The sequence below is a fragment of the Salmo trutta genome, chromosome 15 (assembly GCF_901001165.1).
Source record: "Salmo trutta chromosome 15, fSalTru1.1, whole genome shotgun sequence".
NCBI lineage: Eukaryota > Metazoa > Chordata > Actinopteri > Salmoniformes > Salmonidae > Salmo > Salmo trutta.
The window spans coordinates 36,434,292-36,454,954 of NC_042971.1; the positions used below are offsets into that span (position 1 = coordinate 36,434,292).

A 20,663-nucleotide genomic window follows, 5' to 3' on the forward strand; every position below is an offset into this window, starting at 1 on the left:
AGCTAAAGACTCTCAGACCGTGAGAAACAACATTCTCTGGTCTGATGAAACCAAGATTGAACTCTTTGGCCCGAATGCAAAGAGTCACGTCTGGAGGAGACCTGGCACCAATCCTACGGTGAAGCATGGTGGTGGCAGCATCATTCTGTGGCAACGTTTTTTCAATGGCAGTGACTGGGAGACTAATCAGGATCGATGGAAAGATGAACAGAGCACAGTACAGAGAGATCCTTGATGAAAACCTGCTTCAGAGCACTCAGGACCTCAGACTGGGGCGAAGGTTCACCTTCCAACAGGACAAAGACCCTAAGCACACAGCCAAGACAATGCAGGAGTGGCTTCGGAACAAGTCTCTGAATGTCCTTGAGTGGCCCAAAACATTCCGGACTTGAAAGTGATCAAACATTTCTGGAGAGACCTGAAAATAGCTGTGCAGCGATGCTCCCCATCCAACCTGACAGAGCTTGAGAGGATCTGCAGAGAAGAATGGGAGAAACACCCCAAATACATGTGTGCCAAGCTTTTAGTATCATATCCAAGAAGACTCAAGGCTGTAATTGCTGCCAAAGGTGCTTGAACAAAGTACTGAGTAAAGGGTCTGAATACTTCTGTAAATGTGTTTATTTTTTTACTCATTGTGTGAAAAAATGTCTAAAAACCTGTTTTTGCTTTGTCTTTATGAGGTATTGTGTATAGATTGATAAGGGGAATTAAAAAAAATGTAATCCATTATAGAATAAGGCTGTAACATAACAAAATGTGGAAAAAGTGAAGAGGTCTGAATACTTTCCGAATGCACTGTACACTTAGCACCTTTTTGTTTCTATCTAGAACCTAAAAGGGTTCTTTGGCTGTCCCTATTGGAGAAACCTTTGACAAACTGTTTTTGGTTCCAGGTAGAACTAAAAAGGGTTCTACCTGGAACCAAAAAGGGTTCTCCTATGGGGACAGTCAAATAACCCTTTTGGAACCCTTTTTTTGAAGAGATTAGGTGTGTGTGTGTGTGTGTGTGTGTGTCTGGACAGTGTACGGAGTGTGAAGGGTCAGGCGGTGCCTCACCTCCAAAGCCCCTTGGGACATCTTGCCCTCCTTTCTCTTGTCTTCCTCTTCCCTCCTTCTCTCTTTCCTCCCTTTTTCTGCCTGTTCTCATTACCCTTACCTGCTGTCCTCCTCTCCTCTGTGTCGTTGACGTTCCTCTTGCCGTAAGCTCAGCCCGAACCCAGTGGCCCTGTCGCCTGGGGAACAGCCACTGCATACTAATGGCAAGGGGAGAGGAGGAGAGAGCGTTCTGCTCTGCTCCGTCTGAGGAACGCCTCCCTTCAGCCACCCTGTCCCTTACACCTTGGCTACCTACTTCTCTTCATCCTGGGGAAACAGACAGAGAGGGAGAAAGAGAGAGAGAGAGGGAGAGAGAGAACACAAGAGAGAGAGTGAAATAAAGAGTGAGAGGGAAAGAGAGTTAGATAAAAAAGAGAAACAAGAAAAAAGAGAGAGAGGGAGATAGAGGGGGGACATACATCAGTGTTTTAAGTGACTGCAGTGGGACGGGGCAGACTAAAAGGTTGTCTGGTGTCTCCCTGTGCACAGTGGGCATCTAGGTCTGCAGAGCCACATGCCCCAAACGACTCTGGCTAATTACCCAGCTCCAGGCTGTCTGTCTGGCAGAGCAGCAGCCAACACGCCTGACATTTCTACTGACTCATGGCGAGACAATGCGCCATGTGGACCAAAATGGAGGAAAGTATAATTAAAACACAGAGACTAATATAATTAAAACACAGAGACTAATGTTTCCAAATGTAAAATAATAATATGGTGAAACTGAGGGTAAGGTTCGAGATGTTAAACTTCTTGGTGACGGGGCAGTATTCAGAAATTCAGATGAATACGTGCCCAAATTAAACTGCCTGCTTCTCGGGCCCAGAAGGTAGGATATGCATATTATTAGTAGAGTTGGATAGAAAACACTCTGAAGTTCCTAAAACTGTTTGAATGATGTCTGTGAGTATAACAGAACTCATATGGCAGGCAAAAACCTGAGAAAAAATCCAACCAGGAAGTGACTTGTAGTTCTTCTATCTAATCCCTGTTCAAACTACAGTGTCTGTGGGGTCATTTTGCACTTCCTAAGGCTTCCATTGGCTGTCAACAGCCTTTAGAAACTTGTTTCATCCGTCTACTGTTACTGGGCAGAGAATAGGAGCTCAGTCAATCAGTGGACTGCCTGGGACCAGTGAGTTGTTTACTGCGTGGGCACGTTGGCGCACCTCTCCTTCTTTTTCCTCTGTCATGAATGCGCTATTGTCCGGTTGGAATATTATCGACGTTTTATGTTAAAAAGACCCTAAGGATTGTTTGTAAACATCGTTTTACATGTTTCTACGAACGGTAATGGAACTATTTGACTTTTCGTCTCTGGTTCTGCGCTCTCGCGTTATGCCTTTGGATTAGTGACCTGACCACGCGAACAAAAGGAGGTATCTGGACATAAATATGGAGTATTTCGAACAAAACTAACATTTCTTGTGCAAGTGGGAGTCCTGGGAGTGCATTCTGGCGAAGATCAGCAAAGGTAAGGGAAGGTTTATAATACTAATTCTGAGTTTAGTTGACTCCAGAACTTGGCGGGTAACTGTATAGCTTGCTTTGATGGCTGAGCTCTGTACTCAGAATATTGAAAAATGTACTTTCGCCGAAAAGCTATTTTATAATCTGACACAGCGGTTGCATTAAGGAGTAGTATATCTATAATTCTTTCAATAACTGCTCCACAGTACCTAAACAAGAAAGGATAATGACAGCAATTAGTGAAAGAAGGAAAACCAGGAAAAAGGATGTTTACAATGACTGGAGGATGAACATTTCAGGAACATTCTGTGGAAAAAAGTAATTTGGATTCATATATCTGAGTTACACAAACATTCAGGCAGAGTAATTCACATCGTACCATTCAGTGTGTGAAATATGAGTTTATTTTTTATTTTTACCTTTATTTAACTAGGCAAGTCAGTTAAAAACAAATTCTTATTTTCAATGAGGGCCTAGGAACAGTGGGTTAACTGCCTTGTTCAGAGACAGAACGACAGATTTTTTACCTTGTCAGCTCGGGGATTCGATCTTGCAACCATTCAGTTACTAGTCCAACGCTCTAACCACTAACCACTAGGCTACCTGCTGCCCCTGCCGTGAAATATGAGTGAACAGATTGTGTGTCCATGTGACCAACTGTGCATGGGTTGGGCAGTGCAGTGCACTCGAGGAAACACAAGGAACTTCCTCTGTCATGATTTCTTTGTAGTGACACAATGGAAGCCAGAATGCAGGATTTGAGTGTGTGTGTGTGTGTATGAATGTGTGTTTGTGCAGGTCTGTGTGCAGTATCTCTGGGACTAAGTCTACAGCCTCTTTATTGAACATTTCCTTGCCGGGTAAAAGGTACATTCATTGGTCCAAGTGTCTGGTGGCCAACTAACCAACGGGTTAAAAGCATTTCTCTGTGGCGACACAGCCAAGCCAGCTGTAGGTCACATTCAAGTCCCAGAGTCTAATTATCCCAGCCAGTTGCGGTTCAATAACTCCAGCAAGCCTGCAGCCAGATACCGCGTTTCCGTGGCAACACCTCTGACGAAGTGAGAGGCAGGGAGGCAACCGTGGATGTGGGGAGGAGGGAGGGAATGGGCGGGGTACCCAGCTAGAACACCATCATGGGCCGCACTTACAGAGATAGAATGCACACATAACACATGCACATAGACATGCACTCACTCACACATGCAAGCACAGACACACACTCAGGCAAACTTAAAGATCCAGTGGACATGCTAAGGTCTTTTAGTGAACAATAACCATATATTCAATACCACTGTCTAGACATCAGTGTCTCTATACTCCATCCCTATGCCTGTGGTTAAAACGATGTCTCAGTGCAGCCAGAGGTAGATACTGTCCATTCGATAGTGTGTTCACACTCCAATGTTCAACTTACTGTAATGAACTTTATTCCTGGCCACCGCTGGCTTGAGCATAAAAGGGAAAACATGGCCCTTTGTGTTTTTGTGCCGTTGATTATGGGTATATTGTCTAAAGTGCTAAATGGTATATTGTCTTTAGCACTACATTCCCCCCAAATGGATTAAAACAGAAAATTACATTTGCTTTAATGGGGACGAACACCGGGGTGTGTGCGGGGAAGTGTCATTTGTGTGATTTTGTGTGTTCAGGTGACTGGCTGGCTTCCTGCCGCAGTGTCTGGAAACTCAGACATAGTTCCCCCCCCACACCCCGTGCCTCAGTGGTCCGTCCCCTCCACCCCCCCTACTCACCATGCAATCATACACACCTGCTGTTCCCCCCCCATCTACCTGAGATAAGAGATCCACTGAGCTGCAGCTCCGCAATGCCTGACAATCAATGGTAGAAAACAAGACGATAATTCCTTTTAAATCCATCTGATTTCTGTGTCAACTCTGTCCAATCAAAATGTGCCCTCTTTAGAATAGAATGCAATATTTTTCTTCATACACCCTGGGTCCGTCGGCGAACACACTTTAATTTAGAATAATCTGGAACCAGGGTTTATCCACGGCTGGTCAGGGATGGAATCAATCTTTTCTGCTGCAAGAAACTGATGACTAACAGAGAACATGGAACTACATATTGAAAGATATTTATGTAAGAAATGCCTTGATGAATGTGGTTCGCAGTATATCACACATTTTTGCTGAGCCAGAGAATCTGAATGCAGTACAAAATGTCACACTGGTTGTTAAATGGAAATAGAAATGGATAGATGGTTGGAGTTTCACTGAATACATTTATTGTGTCAGAGGCATATTTGATCTCCTTTTTGTTAAACTACACTATCCAGGCCTCTTCCTAAATGTCTGAATGCACTAATATGTATCCTAATATGTCCAATTCCAATCCATGTTACTAGAGATTTATGTGGTTTAATTACTCTAAATCAGTGGTTCCCAACCTTTTTCGATTACTGTACCACCAACTGAATTTTGCTCTGCCCGGAGGTCCCCTGAAGTACCTCCTCATGTGCATTTTACCAGTAAGCCTATGGTGTCATGAGTCTTCAGTTGTCACTAGTTACCACAGCCACATAGTCAAAATTGGCAATATCAAAAAAAATGCACGATTTCTTAATTTAAGGTTAGTGTTAGGCATAAGGTGAGGTTAGGGTTACGTTCAGATTTTCAGAAGATAAATTGTAGAAATAGGCAGGATTTAGCCATATGTATGACTGTGTCTGTGATTGTGGTAACTAGTGATGACCTAAGTGTCACACCCTGATCTGTTTCACCTGTCCTTGTGCTTGTCTCCACCCCCCTCCAGGTGTCGCCCATCTTCCCCAATTATCCCTTGGGTATTTATAACTGTGTTTTCTGTCTGTCTGGGCCAGTTTGTCTTGTTTGTTCAAGTCAACCAGTGGTTTGTCTCATCACCTGTTTTTCTCCAGTTGCTCTTTTTTTGTATCCTGGTTTTGACCCTTGCATGTCCTGACTCTGAGCCTGCCTGCTGCCCTGTGCCTTTGCCCTTGCTCTGGATTACCGACCTCTGCCTTACCTGGGCCTGCCTGCCGTCCTGTACCTTGGCCCCACTACTCTGGATTATCGACCCCTGCCTGCCTTGACTTGTCGTTTGCCTGCCCCGGTTGCAATAAACATTGTTACTTCAACACAGTCTGCACTTGGGTCTTACCTGATACTAAGTCTTAGTACCCCTGGTTGGAAACCATTGCTCTATATGGTAAGAGGGGATTTTGATACATGACATAATGTAGAACTGCTGTTGCTGATGATCAATGGGAAAAATTACAACACAGTATGTTTACCTCTTTAACTTGAGGACCCACCTCCACAATGGTTCAAGATAAAATCTCATTACATAAAGTCCAAACCAGCTTCAAACAAGAGGTCTGTCCTACTGTACCTTCTGTCTATATTTGCTTCAAAGGAATTTTTTTTACATAAATAATATAAACAGTTGCTGATGTCTAATGATACACATAAAGTGCCACAAGGTATGAGGTGGTTTCTTATTGGTCAGCACTGATAGTTTTTCCCTGCCCATTTTCAATGTTTTGTTTTCTTTGTTCATTTTCTTTTTGTAGAGTAAACAAACACTTCTCCATCAGAGGTCATCAATCTTCAACATATCAAAACGAGATGAGGGAGGGAGAGTTAATTGTTTGAATTGTGAATTGTCTAAATTTACAGGGATTTTACACTACATCTCAGAAACCTGCAATGTTTGAGCCCATTTATTTATTTCAATGTGTCTGTCTTAAATTCTATCATTATCCCTTGTTCTCATTTGACGTTGTAGAATCCACTAAACATAGGAAGACCAAAGATATAATTCGCAACTTGTAGCCTGGAGATAACCAAAAGTCATATCCAGAATTCTCTTTTACTCTATTTTTGGATTCTCTCCATGCTGTAGTACAGTATTTTAGCAGCCTACTGTACTGCATTTCAGTGCCAAATAAATCCATATAATTTGCACCAGTTTCTAATTGTAAAATAACTTGAAATTTCACAAGTTTTCTAGGGCTAGGCTATTCCCTATTGAACAGTGTTAAAGGCTAAAGCCCTGAGGGTTGCTGAGATGATTTCACTGTGTAATATATTTATGTATTGACTCCTTCAGATGAGGATATGGGCTGAGAAGAGCAGGGCAGCCAGCCTGCTTTGAAAGTGTTGTGGGAGCTAGCAGCCTAGCGCTGAGTTGAAGATTTCATCAGTGGGTTTCCTACGAGTGCTAGCTGCCTCCGTGCCTGCCAGGCTTCGCCACGTGTCAGACACATCCTAATAAAACTGTCTAACTGTTTTGTGGGCACCAGCTCTGCACTCGCTGCGCCGTGTCTGACTGCTTGGTATTCATGGGGGCATGGCACTCACTCCTTTAGCTGTTGCTGGGGGCTCTGTGGCACAGACACAGACTGATTAGTTGGCATCAGCACTGTTCACTATGAACACCAAACAGGGAGTAGATAGGGAAAAAACATAATTAGTGAGTGAGTGTGTGTGTGAGAAAGAGAGAGCGGGCATAGAGAGAAAATCAATTGTTTTGAAACTGCATTTCTAATGTGGGTAATTTAGTAGAAATTAGTTTTTTATAAAAGCAAGCTGCCTCGGGAAAAGCAGAAAGTAAAAAAATTAGGTCAGCTGTGAGGGTGAATGAATTTACATCTCTTTAACAGTGAGATCAGTGTTAAGGACAGGGGGAATTTGTATGAGTTTGTAATTTGATTGTCTTGGTCAAAAGTTTTGATTTTGTATAGCGACAAATCATGTGTTTTCATTTGACATCCTATCTGAAATCTTCTCCATCTCCCTGAATTAAGATGAATTCCTGAGTTTCTTTCCTTAATTTCAAGGAAGTCGATAATTTGACATGGAATAAGGTTTATAAAAAGCCTTTACACATGTATGAAACATGCCTGAAATAAGTTAGGGCTAGAAATTCATCAACTATGCAATGCAAAATACTTCATTTATCTTATTTTTATTATAATATATAGGTAAACTGCTTTAACATCACCTAGTTTCCATAATAATCTTGTAGATCTTTACATATAATGTTGGTAAATAAATAAAACCAATTTAGAAAACAATATGGTAAACTGTTTACATGGATAAACAATGTTATATGCTGAAAAAAAATTGTATTATAATTCCATATAGTGTATAATTTATAGTGCAAACACAGTAATTCATAACTGTTTATTTAAAAAAAAAAACGCTTTGTCTCATACAGTTAACATTGATGATTGCAAATGTTTCCATTAGAAGAGTATTTTTATTCCTAACTTCAGGTTTGCTGGGTTGGGGTTCTTAACATGTAATTGAGTCTTCAGGGGAACTTATTTCTATCAATTTAGTTTCACATCATAAAGCAGTTGCAGGGATGGTCAAATTAAAGCATGCTTTCAGATGACTTCATACATTACTGAAAGATGAACTTGAAGAAATATCTGTCTGCTATACAGGCAGGTCCATAATTATTGGCACAATTGATAAAGATGAGCAAAAAAGACTGTGTATAAAATAAATAATACAAATACTGAACTATAATGCATGCAAAAAAAGTGAAATTATATCATTTTTATACTAATACAACAAATAATAAAATACATCTAAAAATTCTATGAATTTGAAGAACACATTAGGAGGGATCTTAGATCATCATCTTTCCAGATCCTTGATATCCTACATCTGCGCTTATGGACTGCCCTCTTCATTTCACACCACAGGTTTTCAATGGGGTTCAAGTCCAGAGACTGAGATGGCCATTGCAAAATTTGGATTTTGTGGTCAATTAACCATTTCTTTGTGGATTTTGATGTGTGCTTGGGGTTTTTGTCTTGCTGGAATATTTGTCGGAGGCAACCAGGTTTTTGGCTAAAATGTCCTGGTACTTGGTAAAGTTCATGATGCCATTGACCTTAACAAGGGCCAACAGGACCAGTGGAAGCAAAATAGCCCCATAACAAAAATGCACCACCATATTTTACTGTAGGTATGAGGTACTTTTCTGCATATGCTTCCGATTTTGGACACCAAACCCACCACTGGTGTGTGTGGCCAAGGGTTCTATTTTCATGTCATCTGACATGGCCAAGATCTTTGGCATCGAAAAACGAAGCATATATGCAGAAAAGTTCTTCATACACCTACGGTCAAATATGGTGGTGGATCTTTGATGTTATAGGACTATTTTGCTTCCACAGGTCCTGGGGCCCTTATTAAGGTTAATGACGCCATGAACTTTACAAAGTACCAAGACATTTATAGCCTAAATAAACTAGTAATTTCATAAATAAAACAAATAAATTAAATAGCTCAGGTCTTGAAAATACGGGCAACCTCCGTATCCACAATGTGTGTAAATGAGGCCCATACAGATGACTTGCCTGTAGTTTTTTCCTCCCTGTACTCTCTTTCATTCAGTTTCTTCTTCGCATCAGCAAAGAATGACTCCGTGTTTCAGAAACTCACTTTATATAGACTAGGGGCTATCACTCTTTCCCGCTGCAGCGTCCTCCTCTCCCGTAACAAGTAGTCTATTTTACTCTGCGTCATTTGCAGTGGCTAGTTTTCATAAAGCGAATACCATTATGCAGTTTTGTCACAAATTTATATTTTATTTTGACACATTAGTTTCGATGAAAGGGGAATCCCTGACAATCATTTAAGATAATAAAATATAGCCTACATTACAGTAGACAAACGAAAAACAAAGAAAAAAATCTTTCTTCAATATAATAATTCAGAAGGTTAAACTCATAAAAGTGTCGACAACATGGCTTTATTTTGTAGTCTTACTGTAGGCCCACCAGGCTGGAGTAGATGTGTTCAAAGATGCCCTCTGATGGTTCGCACAAGCATTAATGGCAACGGTGGCTGACAGCAAAATACTATGACGTCACACACTGTAACGTGCAGTACCGTACCATGGCATACCGCAGTGTATCGCGATATGACGCAACTACTAAGTGAGGACCCACTGTAAGGGCGATCATACATTGTACACATAGGGATGTGAGCGAGGGCTAAATCATTAGTAAAGCTCATCAAGAAAGAAACCTACGTTTTAATTTCACTACCAACAATGCTCTCTTTCGGTCCCCCTTCCTCATCCCCCTTTTCTCTCTCGGTCTTCCCCTTCTTCCCTTTCCCCATACATCCTGATGTGTGTAACATTGATGTCAGCAGCTGTTCCATCCCGACTCCACCCTTGGCAGGCACATTGGGTTGCTATTGTAGTCGCTCATGCCCTCCGCCAGCGTCCCAAGAGCCTAACCCGTGATTTTTCATGAAGAGAGCTCACAAGTTAGGGTCTCAGGGAGCAGGAGAAGTACAACAGGGTCCTGGCACTGAGGAGCCGCACACAGTCAGTCGGTCGGACAGGGGTGTGAGCAGCATGGCACCCTTCTCTCACTACCACCACCCCTTGGTGCCTCCCTCCTGCCCCAAAACCACCTCCACGTGTCTGTCTGGCCAGTGTCCTGTCCGTTCTGACCGCTTGGGTAATGTGCCGAAAGACTTCGTCAAACAACAGTCGCCTGCTGTGGAAGAAAAAAAGTCCCCATTTTTTCCCCTCCTTCACCGCAGATAACTTATTCCTTCATTTCAGAGAGCTCAAGTAAAAGATAAGCTGAATGCTCCGCACACAAAGAAAAGCATAGACAGACGTATCAGAACACACAAACGCCACAAACACAATAAACTGTAACACCACAGCAACAAGATAATAATAGCAGAAACAAAGATGAAGAAGGCGATATAAGAGAGGTCAAAGAGAGGAAAAGAGAGGAATAAGGTTTGCTGGAGACGATCAGAGTTACATTTTCCACGTCGCAGGGCAGAGCCAGCCTCAGACAGGCGAGCCAGCACTCTCTGCTCTGCGCTAACTAGCCTTTGTGCTGGCAGAGGAAAGCCCCCCAGCCAGGCAGACAGTCTCGCCTCTTTGTCCTCTGAGCGTCGACATGCACGCGGATCATCAGTCTACATCTCCTTCTCCCCCTTGGGATGGATGGCCCCAGTGCTGACCACTGCACCGGACCCTCCAACCCGTCGCCTGCACTGACCGCTGCTGATCACCACAGCCACCGCCAGGGAGGAGAGCTGACCACCTGACGGCCCCAGTCTGAGGGCTTCCATTACGGGGGTGACCGAAGACTCTAACCCCCCCCCCCTCCACGGATAGCCTCAGTCATAAATGAAATAATAAGAAAATGTATCATTACGTGACGCTGCCACTCTCTTGGCTGACCAGCTTTTGCGGAAGTGGCAGGTAAAAAGCGATACTAACCAGAGTAAGATAATAACAAAAGAAACCCAGAGCAGAGCATCTTCCAGAACTCGTGCTCCCCCACTCCACGCATCTAACTGCACCCCCCTCCCCCCCCTTCACACACACTGCTGTCTCTACTGCTAACAGTCTCCCCCTGCTTACACCCAATCCCCCTCGCCCCACTGCCATGGTGGCGAGCTCTGCACGGTACAGAAATAAGTTGTCACCACCACAGAGCCGAACAAGAAGCCACATTCAGTCACAGAGCTTTCCTCTCATCACAAATACAGAGTTCAGACACACACCGAGTACAGACACAGGCGGTGGTAACCAGAGCCACACAATCATATTGCCATGAAAGAAACCAAACTGCCCTGTCATGAATCTTAACAAAGCACCGCAGCCAAAACATTTACATGTCATTTTCACCCCTTGTTCACCCTACACAAACCCTCCTCACCCCTCCCCCCTCCCAACTCCTCCCACTAATAGTTAGATAGATGCCTTTCTCAGGGGAACGGGGAGCAAAGCGGACGCTTCCGGAAACGCGAGTGTTCTTTCTGTCGCCTCGCGCCTCGCCTCACACACTCCTCCGTGTCCGTGCCGACTACGCCTCTGTCATCTATCTTTAAGCGAGGGATGAGGGGGAAAAGGAGAGAAAAAGTAGCAGGGAAAAAAGAAAAACAGAAAGGGAGATGCTGAGGAGTCCGGGGCTGAGCCAGACGCAGGTCAGTGAGGTGGGACACCTCTCCTCCCCCTTCCCCCCCTCCTCCACCCCCCCCCCCTCCCCTCACCACTTGCATCATCAGCTCCATCTCACCTCCCCCTTAGGCTCCAGGACCACCAGCCGTGTCGTGACAGTGATCTACCCTGTTTTTTTCCACGTAGGTCCAACACCAACACCACAGTGACAACAGGGCCATCACAAGAAAATGGTGATGCCAAAACATTTTGTCTCCCAAAACACTGCCCACATGCTATTCCCATCACCCCCTCCTCCCCATCCCCAGGTCTCTACCTGTCTGCTCGTCTCTGTGACTCCCGTCTGTGGCTGCTTACTCGCCCAGAGTGGTACTACGCTACGGCAGCGGGAGTCTGCAGCTATAGCCCTCCCTCTCTCTCTCTCTCTCTCTTTCTCTCTCTCACTCCCATACAACCTCGGCTGGCGCACACGTTCCACCTGTGCTGATGATCAATTCCAACGCCTGGCTGGTTGGCCAAGGAGCAAGATGCTCTAAAGTGGCTCATGCTGTCACACAACAGACACACAACACAAGGCATACTGACAAATAACACAGAGTACGGACGCCATCACAGACGTGTAAACACAAAACTCAGACACAGTTGTTGACAAAACAGTAGTACACAGACAAATTGACAAGGACAACAGACCAAAAACTCCAACAGACACTGTCACAGTCCCCCAACACACAAGATACAGACACCGACAGACAATGACAGGGTCACCTAACACTGAAAACTGACACTGTCACAATATTATGACCTAAGCGCTGATGCGTGCACACCGACAGATGACGGTCTGACAGGACTGTATTTCATCAGTCAGACCATACAAAGTACAGCATAATAGCTTTATAAAAATATTCAATAGATACTCAATTAACAGCATACACCTATAGAGATGCTGAATGACACACAAGCAGAGAAAAATCACAGAAATCACAGGACATGATTGTTTGTGAGATTCTCTGCTTGGATAGGTTTTGGACAGAAGTGGCTAAACCTAAACTCAAGCATTCTATCTGTTTCTCTCTTTCTTGCAGCCCGTCTATCTATGCCCTTAAGACTCCACACCACATCCACACTACAGTGCTGCAGTTAATAAAGGAGGACCTTTAGCAAAACCATTCCGTCATACTGTAGACTCCCTGCTGAATAGTGATTAGTTAGAGACATATAGTCTCACATAGGCTATCTGTACGTCTTTTTCCTGCACACTCCAACAGCGTTCAAGCTTCACTGTCCTCCCCATCCGAAACACTAAAACGATACGAGACACAGCAAATGGAACGAAGTCATAAGACAGAGCAAAACAAAGGAGCAGACAGTGTTTTTTTTTCTCTATCTGAATGAGATCTGCCCTTGGCGGCACATCCTAAACTCAGAGCCCCCGATCTATCAACCTCAACACCCTGGGTGGATTAGGGTTGCGACCCCGTACAGCAAAGAGGGGAAAGGTAAAGGGGGCCTGCAAATATCATCATTGATTGGTTATTTGCTTTTATTCAAAACTGCAAAAACCCCACGTCATGGCTTTGCTGCAATGCAGAGATCCTTCAGAAAAATCACTCTGGTGCTTCACACACAGGCATCTGTATTTGAGCTCAGAACAAGGTCAAGACCAAGAACGTCAACAGTTAAAAAATATGGTATATTACATTATCTTCCTCCTGCAGCCAAAGTCACTACCATGGCAAGGTTGAAGTCAGTGGGTAAGGGTTAGTCCATTGGCTCATAGCAGGCCTGGTGATGGTGATGCTGGGGGTAGGGGTGTATGAGAGAGGGGAGAGAGAACAACGGGTGGGAGGAAGAAGGGGGGAGAAAACGAGGGGAGGAAGGGAGAGGGGGAGAGAGGACTGGTGATCAATCAGCTTCATTACAGCCGTGTCACTGTAAAGTCTGGAGCTACCGCTGCCCCGCCTGCACACAGACCTGCACAAACACACATTCATACACACACACACTCACACACACACACACACACACACACACCACCGTGCTTCCTTAGACGCTCCAATCAGCGAAGAGCTAACCCCCCCTCCAACACACACATGGCTAGACATCACGCTTTGACCCTCCTCTCCTTCTCCCTCCTCCTATTCCCTCTCCTCCCGTTTCCCCATATCCTCTCCGTTTTTCAAGTCTAGACTGTATAGCGAATCTTGGAATACCACGGTTGGTCGTTTTTTAACTGTGTCATAAACATGAATGACCCTGGGTTGTCTTTAATAAATTCAAGTAAAAATCTAAAGGATGAAGGAATGTGAGTAGCAGGCTGGTACAGTAAATACATCTCCTCAAGCCTCTATGATGCAGCAATGATATAAAAGAGAATGTTGTCATGACAGGAGTACAATGATTTACACCACAGAAATAACCAGACTGTTCTATGTCTCAAAGAACCCCAAAAAGAACTTGCAGCGGAAGGCAGTGCAGACAATGACTTTGAGAACCATTATGCACTATCAAAATGCTATGACACCACCCATTTTACGATAAGTCTGAAATCAGATAACAGTGTCTTACGACACGCGTCAATCACACAGGTATCTAGGCAGGAAGACAGACTGGCTGGCTGGCTGGCAGGCAGGCAGGCAGGCAGGCAGGCAGGCAGGCAGTACCAGTACCAGTACCAATACCAGTGGTGGCGAACAGGGAATGTGAGTAGCACAGGGGGGCGGGGGAGGCCAGAGATTGAGATGCACAGTGCCTCCCTAGCCTTTCCTCCTCTCATCAGCCAGCGGGACATTAATGACCATCATGTCTTGTCACACTAGCTGACTGGCAGTCGAGGTGGGCGGACTGGTGGGACCAGTCAGAGGACCCTGCCCTTGCCCCTGCTCTTCTCGATCAATACCATTGATCTGTCCCAGGGGTCAAGGGGCAAGAGCATATCGATAGGGGAGAGTGGCTGACGCAGCAGCAGGCCGAGGAGAGAAGAGGAGGATGAGAGGATAGGAGGGGGGGCTGAATGAATCCAGACAGATCAATGACACACCCGTCTGCCATGGATGTGTTATGGTTATTCATTTGCCATTAAACTAATCACATTAAGGGGATATCTCATCTTAAGGAAAAATACTAGCAGCCATGCAGAGACCTCACCAAATCACAGTCTGCTACAGCCATACGAAGTGGGGAGTTTGTAGAGAATTAGTAGCTACCTGTCTGGCCAGTGACAGCAGTGGCAGGATCTAGTCCCTCATGTTTTTATTTTCTATCAAAGTCTCTGGTGTTTACTGAGGGCAGAACCAGCAGACCAATGGCCTTGTTGAAAGGGCCCTCACTCAGACAAAAGCATGAATTCATTGAATTTGCTTATGTGTGTGCGTGCATGGGTATTATGTCCTCCCTAATATAATTTGCTTGGAAAATATTTAATCTTTACAATTTTGCCTGGCATGACACAAATTAAGTAAATAAATGCTGCTAGCATGACCTAGAATGCAGGATATATCCTTAATACAATGAAATCAGTCCAAGGATCTTGGAGCAACTGGCCTATTACAGAGCTCTCTCAGTCAGTGTGCTGTTCTGTTAAGGAGGCCTTGGTTGGTGCAGTCTTTCCCCAAGTCTCTCCTCTCCTATCTAATCCCATGATTTATTTGTCCAACCATCCCATAAATGGAGGCGCAGCTGGAACCAATGACTCCTACCCTGCTTGGCCTGGCCGCTGAGCCAGCTGGACCAGGGAGCGCTGAGGCAGCAGAATTCTCCAGGACCACGGTCCTCTTCGCCTTGGCCCCACTAGTTAGCTACATCTGGACGACCCATTCAGTTCAGAGGTGAGGAAAGATGGAGAAAAACTGAACTCTTAAAATAAACTCTGGGCTCCGGCCCAACGCAGCTTGGCTCCTCTAGTCTGTTTAATAACTGTGTGTGGAGGGTTGAGGAGGAACAGTATGAAGCCAACCTAGGCTTTTGAGTACCTGGCTGTAATTTGAAAAACGTATGTGTATAGTACATACTACAACAGAATTAAATTTGTTTCTGAAAAACTCAAGTGAAAAGTGAGAAGATAAATCAACAAAAAATGTGTCTATAATTGGGACTGGAATTAAGACATACAGTATTTCACGTTAGGTCTCTTCCAAAAATTCAGACATGGTTAATTGAACGTTCTCCGCATCATTCAGAACATGAACCTAGATCCTTTCACTCAGTCTGAGCCCCAGAGGGCCAGACCGACTGAAGTGCAACACTATAGTGGTTGACTTGACAGAGCAGAGCAGTCACCACACAGAGATCCCACCCCAGCAGGAGAGTCAGCTAGGAGGCCCCATGCAGATAAAAGGCCCTTCCTCTTGGGGTTTCCAGGGTTTTAGCAGGATCAAGCTAAACAACACACTGTCAACCTGTTGGCATTGTGAGTCATCTGAGGCTGAGGGGGATCGTTGAGCCTACATAGAGAGGCCTCTCACGCTCTGCCATTGAACACCCATTAATATCACTCTGCATTTGTTTGGCCCCTAATTGATAGCTGCTAAGTCCCTTTCACTGGGAGGCCTGTGTTGATAAGAGGCTCCATCAGCTGAGAGGCTCTCGGAGGCCCTATAGGCTAGCTGTTGAGATACTGCTGCAGGGCTGTTGTTCTGGGATGGAGCAGGATGCTCCAAGCAAGTGGAAGGTTCTGTCAGGTTAGGGTCGTTTTGGGTTTAGTACTATGTTTGAAAGGACCCTGGTCTTTACCAAGACATCTTGATCAAGACATCTTGGTCTCGCTGTAATGATATCAGTGTTCTGGTATTGGTAAAGCCGTGAATAGCAAACCAAAGTATGAATAAAGTCATAGTGGATTGGATAGCTAAGGTTGAGTTGGAGTGCCAATCTGACTCCCACATCCACTCTAGAATGGAGAGATTGCTTTCCAACTACTGACAGTGTAAGTGAAAGAGACAATAGTATCCAACGATACCATAACAGCAGTGTACTATATATGAGAGGTTTACATTACAGTATCACCAATCAACAAAGCCAAAAAACAATGACATGGTGTTCCGATGAAGAAATGAATTACAGCAACACCCTCTTGCTTTCAAATCAAACTTTATTTGTCACGTGCCGAATACAACAGGTGTAGACCTTACCGTGAAATGCTTACTTACAAGCCCTTAACCAACAATGCAGTTCAAGAAAGAGTTAAGAAAATATTTACTAAATAAACTAAAGTAAAAATAATTGAAAAAAATAAAAAATAAAAGGTACAGGGGGTACCGGTGTCGAGTCAATGTGCGGAGGTACAGGTTAGTCAAGGTAATTTGTTCATGTAGGTAGGGTAAAGTGACTAAGGAGAAAAAATGTATGAAATGTATGCATTCACTACTGTAAGTCGCTCTGGATAAGAGCATCTGCTAAATGAAAAAATGTAAAAATGTAAATGACTATGTACAGATAATAAACAGCGAGTAGCAGCAGTGTAAAAACAAAGGGGGTGGGGGTCAATGTAAATAGTGCGGGTAGCAATTTGATACATTTTTCAGCAGTCTTATGGCTTGGGGGTAGAAGCTGTTAAGGAGCCTTTTGGTCCTAGTCTTGGCGCTCCGGTACCGCTTGCTGTACGGTAGCAGAGAAAACAGTCTATGACTTGGGTGACTGGAGTCTTTGACAATTTTTGAGGCTTTCCTCTGACACTGCCTAGTTTATAGGTCCTGGATGGCATAAAGCTTGGCCCCAGTGATGTACTGGGCCGTACGCACTAACCTCTGTAGCACCTTACTGTCAGATGCCGAGCAGTTGCCATACCAGGCGGGGATGCAACCAGTCAGGATGCTCTCAATGGTGCAGCTGTATAACTTTTTGAGGATCTCGGGACCAATGCCAAATCTTTTCAGTCTCCTAAGGGGGAAAGGGTGTTGTCATGCTCTTTTCACGACTGTCTTGGTATGTTTGGACCATGATAGTTCATTGGTGATGTGGACATCAAGGAACTCGAAACTCTCGACTCTCTCCACTACAGTCCTGTTGATGTTAATGGGGGCCTGCTCGGCCTTCCTTTTCCTGTAGTCCACGATCAGCTCTTTCGTCTTGCTCACATTGAGGGAGAGGTTGTCTCTGACCTCCTCCCTATAGGCTGTCTCATCGTTGTCGGTAATCAGGTCTACCACTGTTGTGTCATTAGCATACTTAATGATGGAGTCGTGTTTGGCCATGATGGAGTCGTGGGTGAACAGGGAGTACAGGAGGGGACCAAGCACACACCCCTGAGGGGCACCAGTGTTGAGGATCAGCCTGGGAGACGTGTTGTTGCCTACCCTTACCACCTGGGGGCAGCCCGTCAGGAAGTCCAGGATCCAGTTGCAGAGTGAGGTGTTTAGTCCCAGGGTCCTTATCTTAGTGATGAGCTTTGTGGGCACTATGGTGTTGAACGCTGAGCAGTATTCAATGAACAGCATTCTCACATAGGTGTTCCTTTTGTCCAGGTGGAAAAGGGAGATTGAGATTGCATCATCTGTGGATCTATTGAGGCGGTATGCGAATTGGAATGGGTCTAGGGTATCCGGGAGGATGCTGTTGATGTGAGCCATGACCAGCCTTTCAAAGCACTTCATGGCTACCAACGTGAGTGCTACGGGGCGGTAATCATTTAGGCAGGTTACCTTCGCTTTCTTAGGCACAGGGACTATGGTGGTCTGCTTGAAACATGTAGGTATTACAGACTGGGTCAGGGAGAGGTTGAAAATGTCAGTGAAGACACCTGCCAGTTGGTCCATGCATGCTTTGAGTTCACATCCTGGTAATCTGTCTGGCCCCGCAGCTTTGTGAATGTTGACCTTTTAAAGGTCTTGCTCACATTGGCTACCGAGAGCGTTATCACACAGTCGTCCAGAACAGCTGGTGCTCTCATGCATGCTTCAGTGTTGCTCGCCTCAAAGCGAACATAAAAGGTATTTAGCTCATCTGGTAGGCTCGCGTCACTGGGCAGCTCGTGGCTGGGTTTCCCTTTGTAGTCCATAATAGTTTTCAAGTCCTGCCACATCCGACGAGCGTCAGAGCCGGTGTAGTAGGATTCAATCTTAATCCTGTATCGACGCTTTTCCTGTTTGATGGTTCGTCTGAGGGCGTAACGGGATTTCATATAAGCGTCCGGATTAGTGTCCCGCTTTCAGTAAATGTCTAATTCAGTATGAAATGTACTGTAGACTAAGAAAATGGATCCACATATGCATTTTGTTCTCCTTTGTGGTGATCCGACTCATTTTACAAGCTGTGGCCGACTGCCAGAAAGAAACAGAGAGACAGAATCAGAGCCCTGATCTTAGTAGACAGACCTACAAGGCTGGGGCAGGTTTAAACCACAGACCAGACCGCATATCACTACTCCTCCCCATCGTCATTGTAGGGGACAAGGGCCCATAGATTATAACTAAGTCTCAGTGCATGGAAACATATAAACATACAGACTGTTCCCTCCCATGCTGAATAGTTTAAACATTGCAGCAGTCTGTCTGCCTGCTGAAGCAGTTTGGGGAATGGCCTTGGTTCCAGGCAGGTAGTTAGGTGGGATAATCAAGCCACTAAACCCCTTGAGAAAGGCACTTAACCTGGTTGAACCTGGAAACTATATTCTGCAGTGCAAATGGATACGTAATAAAAGCTGTGGGCGATGTCAGTTGTTTTCTGGAACAAAAGCATCTGCTAAACAGAGAATCTCAGATTTATTATGATTATTACATTTCATACTTGATGTCTATGTCCAACCATCTGGGCCTCAAAGTGTGGCTGGGATTCGCCGCTCAGCTCACAGGAGATTGGTTGTGATAATGTCAACCCACATGAACAAATACTTACTATAGAATTCTGTAGTATACTGTAGAATTCTATACTACACTGTAGCATCCCTCGATCATGTGCAGTAATTACTATAGAACCCTGTAGTATACTGTAGAATACTACAGTTAATACTACAGTGTACTACAGTCTGCAAAAAACACTACAGTAATGTCTGAAACAAGTTGTTTTACTGTAGTAATACTACAGTATTTAATTTGCATATACCCCCCATATCTCAATTTGTACCGCCCATAAGTGAAAAGCCTACATGCCAAGTATAGACCATATTGTGTTCCCTACAGGTTATAGAAAAGAGCAGAAGCTCTGAACTATCCATTCTGACCGCAGTCCTAGAGGTTATGGACAATTTTCTCTTTTAGTATTTGTCCAGTAGGTTCCCTCAAGGAGAAAGCCCCCACTTATATGTCAAAGATAATACAACAAAAACACTATAGTAAATAATACAGTTGCCTATACTACAGTCTGCAAAAACACTACAGTAATTATTATAGTATAAGCTACATTTTTTCCCTATAGTATTACTACAACAGTATGCTACAATAATATCTGCAAAACACTATAGTAAATACTACAGTATACTACAGTCCACAAAACACTACAGCTGTGTTCAAATACCCATACTAACATACTTACTATACTATACTACATACTATATACTGTACTACTAGTTAATTTTATTATACTGTAAATGAACAGTCTCCTTTCAGTTGAGTGTACTAGTGCTTTGCCTGTCTACCGGAAGTTGATGCTGTTGCTATGCAACTTCTTTCTAGTTTGTTAGCATAGCTAACAAATTACTAGCCAGACATCTTACGACTTATTTGACAGTGTCCATTGAGAACGCACAATGACTATACCACCTAGCTAAGCTAAGAATGACGTGAATAATCAAGTCAATAAACATTGGGTAGTTAGTTAGATAGCATATAGTTAATACTGGCAAGTTGGATGTACAGGTAGCCAACTAACGTTAGAACAGTAGCTAGCTAACAAACCGGTACATACAAGCAACTGCTGTAATGATATGCAGTTCATAAGGCTAGCATAGCTAACAAATTGTCAGACAACACAACGTGTAACGTAACTTATTTGAAAAGGCATTACTTTATTACATTGCTGAACATTTTCTTAACATTTGTCATAATTAGTTAAAGCAATGAGTTTGGATCTGCTCGTCGGACTTCAGCTGCATTTTCTTCAAATCTGAAAATGTTGTGAAGCCATGCCCATTTTCTGAAGAATTGCATTATGGGCCCCAAAAGCTCAGAAATAGTTTCCACTGCTTGTATACTTCATATTTTGGCGAATTCAGTACGACATTC

At 44.1% G+C, this 20,663-nt stretch overlaps 1 long non-coding RNA gene and 1 other non-coding gene across 2 annotated transcripts in view; one reads left to right on the forward strand and one right to left on the reverse strand.

The window, feature by feature from the left end:
* Positions 1-1,131: 1,131 nt before the first annotated feature.
* Positions 1,132-20,663, reverse strand: part of LOC115148903 (uncharacterized) — a 76,766-nt gene continuing 57,234 nt past the window's right edge. Inside the window, exon 3 of the long non-coding RNA XR_003866761.1 lies at positions 1,132-1,365. This is a non-coding gene — a long non-coding RNA (uncharacterized LOC115148903). The remainder of the gene's footprint in view (positions 1,366-20,663) is intronic.
* Positions 19,683-19,737, forward strand: LOC115149703 (U7 small nuclear RNA). Its single transcript, XR_003866956.1, has one exon. It is a non-coding gene; the product is annotated as a U7 small nuclear RNA (small nuclear RNA).